This window comes from Brienomyrus brachyistius, chromosome 4 (assembly GCF_023856365.1).
Source record: "Brienomyrus brachyistius isolate T26 chromosome 4, BBRACH_0.4, whole genome shotgun sequence".
In the NCBI taxonomy this organism is placed as follows: domain Eukaryota; kingdom Metazoa; phylum Chordata; class Actinopteri; order Osteoglossiformes; family Mormyridae; genus Brienomyrus; species Brienomyrus brachyistius.
The window spans coordinates 16,129,334-16,137,746 of NC_064536.1; positions in this window are offsets into that span (position 1 = coordinate 16,129,334).

Below are 8,413 nucleotides of genomic sequence, written 5' to 3' on the forward strand. Positions count from 1 at the left end.
TTATGAGCAATTCGCTAAATATTATTTTTGGATATCTCCCCTTTAAGAGAAGCCAGAAATAGGGTGGCATCTACTGAGATGGTTGGCTACTCTGTTCTGCAAGTAAGCAATGTGAGAGAGCGGCTTAATCTAGAAATAATTAGGCAGTAAAACGTTAAGTGCAAAACTAACCATAAATATAATTGGTCTTTAAAAAATAAAATGCAAATGCTTATTTTAAATCGAGAATGCATTAGAATGTTATTACTGAATACAAACAGTAATATTATAACAACAATAACATCAACAGCGATAATAAACATCAGCTCCAATAACGATAATACAATTGAATTAAAATATCTATATTGGTTAAAGACCTTTATACATTGATATAGACAAACAAAAAAACGCCAGTTTAATCAAAAACTATTATACGTATTATAGTATTTGTCTATGAAAAGAAGAACATTTCTCAAATGGCAAAGAAAGGAGTATGTTAACCAACTGCCAATCATTTCAAATCAAATGTGTCACTAAAAAGCAAGGAGTTCATCTGCCGAATGAACACAGTCACAATACCGAATAACGTCACTGGATGGTTATAAGACCCAGGGCAGGCAGCACCAAATCAAGGCACATTACAGATATTATGCGCGACACCAGGACGACAGCCCAGACTTCTTAGCTCACAGGCATCTATCTGCACTGTTTTTGCCTTAAGTTTTCATTTTCAGAAACAGGAAGTGTAATACCGTCATACCACATGTAAAGGTATTCAACATGTTAGGTATTTGGCGTGCAAGTGCTCAAGTAAAATACCCAGCTGTCACCTATGCCACGAAAATACCCTCTAGCTATAAGATTGGTGTATATTTTTAGCCTAGATTTTAAGGTAGGGAGCTCGTTTGCATCTCGAACACGGACAGCTGCTGTAAATTGCTCCTCAGCACAAGTTGTATGAGTGGAACTTAATTGCTTTCTTGTAAATTGATTGTAAAATGAAGATTCCATAAAATCCTGAATGAATGCTCAGTCAGTGTGGATATACAGCAAATTTCTCACGGGTGAAGATGATGACCCGTATCTGCCGCTAGAGGTCAGTGTGATTGTCTGCACAGATGAATCCGGCGTCTCTTCTACCACTAGATGTCAGTATTAGTTATATCAAAGTGTTTTCGACATCCCATACATCTTTTATATCCATGGTGTTGTTTGTGACTTTTGTGGATTATTTAATTAAATACGTAATATTATGTACAAGCAGAGAGAATCCGCATGTTTATATATGCGGATACGTTTACATATTCAAGAGATGGCCTACACAATCGTCCGTAATGGCATTGATTTAAAGATTGCGTGCGCCACAAATAAATATATCACAAAAAATGAATAATTCATGTTAACAGGCAGCATTTATGACTGTTGCGACATCCAACTGACACATCTAAGTATGAGGGACTAAATATGTTTCCACAAAATAATAAAATGATGTGTTAAAGATTGTTGGGATATGTTTTCCAAATGGAACAGTTTGCTGAAAGCTGGTATCATCACTTATTTTGGTTACAGTGTTCTACTAGGGTGGTCCAGAATTTTTTCATTTTACAAAATCAACTTTCCACCCACTTATTTTGATCTATCTCCAGAATTAACAATTAAAATAATCTAAATTACTAAATACATAGGGCATGCTCTGTGCACGCAAAGTTTCTCATGTAAGCGATTATCGTGCTTCATGGCTGGTAATTATCACTATACTGATAGATACTCATATCCCAACATAAAATACAGATACATACGGCTGATACATACAACAAAATGTTTTTCATTACACAGTACACTGCGGAACTGTGGTCAGTACGACTGACCAACTGACTGAATGTGAAAGTCTGTTTTCTAACACTCAGTACGGTAACTTATTTGAGTCGAGAGAACGGTGTTGGTGCTTCTTGACTACTTGGGAGTGCAAGCTGCATTTTCTCTCCATCTTTTGTCAACAGTGCATTGTAGTTCTGCATCAGTGCAACTGCACTTTCAGCAGTGCCACTGGCAACACGCAGTTCTCGGACAACTCCAGCCTCCAAGTAGGCTGCACTGGTCGCCCACGTCTCAGGCTCAGCAGAGAGGAAAGAACACGGTAGATGTTCCTTGTATTGTGAGTAGCATAGTAGTGCCACCGCTCATCACTGATCTTTCTGAGGTCCACAACGTGCCTTGGTGGGTCCTCAGTTCATTGGTGAGTAAATACTTCCATCATGGCTCTTTTCTCAACTACTACTAAGCACAGCAAGAGATGTTGGTGATCCGGATGATGCCAGATGTTTCAGCGGTTACGGGTCACTGGTTGGTTTGCAGTTGGCAGACGGGAGAGGAACCACGGTCAGTCGTAAGCTGCTACACCAAATGGACCTGTCAGCCCAAATACCATAATAAAAGCTTGATTTTTTTTTTTTTATTCACATACAGTGTGCCTTCTCGTGTCACTTGAAATACCCCAAATGTAAATGTTTCTTGACAATAAATGACACTTTTATGCTGTCTAATGGTAGTATCAAATAGGGGGTGGGAGGGAAGATTTTTTTCTTTTCATATGTTTTTGGACATTTCTCTGTATGATACATACTGCAGAAATCACAAAAGCAGCACAGGTTTTCTTGGAAGTGCCACGATGTTGGCCATTGCATTAAAGCTGTAAACCATCCATCCATCCATCCATCCATTTTCCAAACCGCTTATCCTACTGGGTCCATTGCTTCCGGAGCCTGTCCTGGAAGCAATGGGCACGAGGCTGGGAACAACCCAGGATGGGGGGCCAGCCCATCGCAGGGCACATTCACACACCATTCACTCTCACATGCATTCCTACGGGCAATTATCAAGTCCAATTAGCCTCAGCATGTTTTTGAACTGTGGGGGGAAACCGGAGTACCCGGAGGAAACCCCACGACGACATGGGGAGAACATGCAAACTCCACACACATGTGACCCAGGCGGAGATTTGAACCCAGGTCCCAGAGGCGTGAAGCAACAGTGCTAACCACTGCACCACCATGCCGCCCCCAGCTGTAAACCATGTAGGACATAATGATTGACTATAATACCTAAAAATAAAGAGCATATTTCATTAGCCTGGAGACCAAAATAGAGGAATGACTAAAACAATCCCTATTTTGACAACTAAACCACAACTGCGGAATAGTTTGACAGGTCTGTTTTTTATCAGAGATATAATGTGTCATAGCAACTTGAATGTACAAGGCTGACGACATCATACGCTTTGGTGAATGATTATCTCAGCCCGGAGCTCAGCAGGCTTACAAAGACCTTAGTGGTAAAACTTAATTCATTTTTTTTAACCAAAATATATTCACACACCTCCCAAGTTTAAGAATGCTGGTCAGAAGGGAAAAGCAGTACGAACATTCCTCTACTCACGAACGATATACGTTCCGAACGGCCGTTCGCAACTTGAAATGTTCTTAAGCCGTTATTCAACATCATTTTAAGGGTATACGCAAGTACATAGAACTAGGATGCTGGGAGTACGCACGTTACACTGCTGCGCGGCGGGAGTAGCAGCCAGAAGTCGTACTGGGCGGAACTTGAGCGTAGGAAAAAGAAAAATTGATGATGCGGACAGGAAACGGGAGTCCAAGGAACACAGTCCTCTTCGATCGTATGTCTGAAAGTTCATAAGTTGAACGTTCGTAAGCAGAGGAGCGTCTGTATTTTGTTTAAAATATGAGAGGCTGTTAAATCCTGACTATGCCTGAGCAGCTGAAAGAATGGCTCCAGCTTTCTTCTGTTTCCTTATGATATGACACACGGAATGACCTGGTGAGGACGAGTGGAACCTCCATTGTGTGCACTATTATATTTACAGCAATAATCTCAAAGGCTTCCATCCAGTATGACATATAAAGCCTTGTGTATAAAAAGCAAAAGTCAGCCTCTCAGTCGAACTCAGCCAACTTCGGAAGAGGAACTCCCCTCGCAGTATCTTTTATTGAGGTACACAAACAGGATATGCAAATAACATTGTTTATCACCATGTATGGGGTGGAGATATTCAAGCGACAGTTCTTAAGAAGGGTTATTGCTAAATTAAGGTCAAGCTGCTGCAGGGTGTTATTTCTAAGAAATGGCATCTAGCAAAATGACAATTAAAAAAGTACATATTTCTCTAACACCCCCCACTGATCCACCTTCACCTATGAACATCCTCTCACATTTCCATATAGACAAAAAAGCAATACAAATCATTTGAAGCTGTTGAAAATGACTGCCACTCTCATGTCCCAATACCTTGTCTTGGAACAAGCTAGCCTGACCCATACGCCATAAGCCCCTCCCCAGTCAGATCAAGTATATCAATCAAAAAAGAAAAAACAACTTATTTCCTCCATTAAGAATGTTACGTAAACAGTAATTGGCCTTTTCTTGAACTACAAGTCATTAACACAGTTTACTTTAGTACCATACAGCATTTCACAGCAGTACTCGGGTCACTCATAACTGTGCGTCCCATAGTTACATGCCTGTCTTTCACAGGGCAGTCGGTTTTCTATTCTGGTTGACATCCTAACTGAAACTCAGCTGAATCTGGGCTCAAATCCCCCAAATACCCCAGCCCCTATCTGACACATCACTTTTGAGTGATGCAACTGTTATATAAATCAAACTCAGCATTTTTAATAATGAAGTTTCATAGGAGGATTCCTGACTTAAAGCCGTCAAATATAATCTCCCGAGTGCTATGTAGGTTGCCCCTCCAGTTAATGATGGTTAGATCCACTTCAGCCTGCTCTCCTTTCCTCTCCTTTCCTTTCCTTTCCTTTCCTTTCCTGTCCTTTCCTCTCATTTCCTGTCCTTTCCTTTCATTTCCTGTCCTTTCCTTTCATTTCCTGTCCTTTCCTCTCCTTTCCTTTCGCACAGTTTCCTTTCATTTCCTGTCCTTTCCTTTCATTTCCTGTCCTTTTGCACAGTTTCCTTTCATTTCCTGTCCTTTCCTTTCATTTCCTGTCCTTTTGCACAGTTTCCTTTCATTTCCTGTCCTTTCCTTTCCTTTCCTGTCCTTTCCTTTCATTTCCTGTCCTTTCCTCTCCTTTCCTTTCGCACAGTTTCCTTTCATTTCCTGTCCTTTCCTTTCATTTCCTGTCCTTTTGCACAGTTTCCTTTCATTTCCTGTCCTTTCCTTTCATTTCCCATCCTTTCCTCTCCTCTCCTTTCCTTTCCTTTCCTTTCCTGTCCTTTCCTTTCATTTCCTGTCCTTTCCTTTAATTTCCTGTCCTTTCCTTTCATTTCCTGTCCTTTCCTCTCCTTTCCTTTCGCACAGTTTCCTTTCATTTCCTGTCCTTTCCTCTCCTTTCCTTTCGCACAGTTTCCTTTCATTTCCTGTCCTTTCCTTTCATTTCCTGTCCTTTTGCACAGTTTCCTTTCATTTCCTGTCCTTTCCTTTCATTTCCCATCCTTTCCTCTCCTTTCCTTTCGCACAGTTTCCTTTCATTTCCTGTCCTTTCCTTTCATTTCCTGTCCTTTCCTTTCATTTCCTGTCCTTTCCTCTCCTTTCCTTTCGCACAGTTTCCTTTCATTTCCTGTCCTTTCCTTTCATTTCCTGTCCTTTCATTTCCTGTCCTTTTGCACAGTTTCCTTTCATTTCCTGTCCTTTCCTTTCATTTCCTGTCCTTTTGCACAGTTTCCTTTCATTTCCTGTCCTTTCCTTTCATTTCCCATCCTTTCCTCTCCTTTCCTTTCGCACAGTTTCCTTTCATTTCCTGTCCTTTCCTTTCATTTCCCATCCTTTCCTCTCCTTTCCTTTCGCACAGTTTCCTTTCATTTCCTGTCCTTTCCTTTCATTTCCTGTCCTTTCCTTTCATTTCCTGTCCTTTCCTCTCCTTTCCTTTCGCACAGTTTCCTTTCATTTCCTGTCCTTTCCTTTCATTTCCTGTCCTTTCATTTCCTGTCCTTTTGCACAGTTTCCTTTCATTTCCTGTCCTTTCCTTTCATTTCCTGTCCTTTCATTTCCCTTCCTTTCCTCTCCTTTCCTTTCGCACAGTTTCCTTTCATTTCCTGTCCTTTCCTTTAATTTCCTGTCCTTTCCTCTCCTTTCCTTTCGCACAGTTTCCTTTCATTTCCTGTCCTTTCCTTTCAGCATAGCACGAAGCTTACCAGTGTTGCTAAGTCCACTTATTATAAGGGACGTTGGGCTTTCTGCTGAAGTCACTTATAATTTAAATGAGCTGCGACTTGCATTTTTTGGGCTTGTTCTTATTTGGAGGTTGTGATTTTAGGGCTTTGTAACGTAACCCTCATTTCTATAGGCCTAATATAACAGATTCATCATTCAAAGAATTTCAAATGTTACTGACAATTGTTACGACCCAGTCTAGAGTTGGGTCGCACAGCACTATTGTTTGTAGCACAATTATATTACAGACTCAACCCATAATTGATCAAATGCCATTAGGCGACTGACATAGGCGTAAGTGCATAGAAATGGCATAATGCCATCAAATGCTTCCTTGCTTGCATAGTAATTTTCCCTCTGGGATCAATGAAGGCCTGGCAGACCAATGCATCGATATGGTGGCGAGAAACACAAAGCCTTAATTTAAGTAAAATCAATGTCTGTTTTCTAAACCCTTCAAAAGATTTACACAAGCACAGAAACACACACTAAACCACATAGTACAGGAAAACACAGGGAGATGAGACACCGGGCAGTAAGGTGGATGATTTGTACAACAGCTAAAGAGGATCATAACAGGTTCATGATACAGGCAAGGATGCATACAACAATTGGAAACGCAAAGCATTCACGGTTACACAAACAAGGTTCTACTTCAGTTTTCCCAGCATGCTCTGGTGCTATATTAATCTTGGTTATAATTTAATTACACTTTTCATACTGTCATAATGCCAGTGCAGTACATTATATCACAGTATATGGTTGATGGACAGTATTTCGATTTTCCAAAGCAACGCTGTTGTTTTTAATCGAGCGGGGGGGGGTGAAATCCAAAGGAGTTTCCACACTGTGCCTCTCAGCTACTTTAGAGCTGAGGGATTCTCCTTCTATTTTCATGTTAATTCACTGGTTTCCTTGCTGATCAGTTTCGGCCATTTTGGCTAAGCTCAATTGATGTAAGAGCTTTTTAACTTTTATTTTTGACCATAATTTGATATTTAACGAGCGGCTAAAGGTTAATTAAGAGTTCTAATGCAGATATACCACATAAGTTTGCATCCCTCTCAGATATTTCCTTTGTGTTCTGATATTTATGATGAGTTCAGCGTTCAATCATTTGTGTAAAATGTGCAACAAAGGACCATTTTTAGGACTGTAAGAAGTTACTAACTGTCACACTAACAAAATCCATCCATCCATTTTCCAAACCACTTATCCTACTGGGTCGCGGGGGGTCCGGAGCCTATCCCGGAAGCAATGGGCACGAGGCAGGGAACAACCCAGGATAGGGGGCCAGCCCATCGCAGGGCACACTCACACACCATTAACTCGCACATGCACACCTACGGGCAATTTAGCCTCAGCATGTTTTTGGACTGTCACTAACAGTACACTAAACCAGAGTCACTAACAAAATAAAATGATAAATTAAAACTTTAGAAGCACGCCTCCAGTGTTTCGGTTACTGTTGTATGCATGTTACATGTACTAGGAACACACATAATATATAGGACAAACGGTGTTCCATGTGGTCATGTATATCTGGCTTGATTTCTCCATCTTACTCTGGACATTGGGCTCATTTGGGGTTTTCAGGGTTGAGGTTGCTTGTTTGTCCCATGAGACTTGCCAACACTGGCATTCATGCTTCAGATTTCAAAGTGCCATCCGTAAGATATGTATGTTAAAATATTACTTAACCATAGATTACATGAATTGAATAAATGATGTTGTTTCACTGCACCTTCTATAGGGCTAATATGCAATATTTAAAAAATATGATAATATTGGGTTGCCCAACACCATCCAGCACACACACATGGCACTGCGTACTTTCACACCTCAGGAACTTTTTTCTCGGCCCTACTGTAGTTCCACAGAGGCAGTTCATCCAAACACAAGATGCTTTCACAACGAAGTTCAGGAACCTGGTCCCTGGTTACAAGTTCCTATGATGTCTTGACTGGGAACTTTTGAAGCTCCTGGATCTAGAAAATTTTGCATGGGATGGAAGAAGGATGGCATGAACGTTTTAAGGGATTGCACAATAAAAATATGATTTCATTTATTATTATTATTATTATTATTATTATCATTATTATGTTATTATATGTATTTTAATTATTTTATTATAATATAATTTGGGACCCCCATCTTAGAAGTTAACGGACCAAATAGTTTTGCAGGGGTGAGACCGAAGGACAAGCTGAAGACATTTGCTTGGTGTTTTATTACAGTTAAATTTTA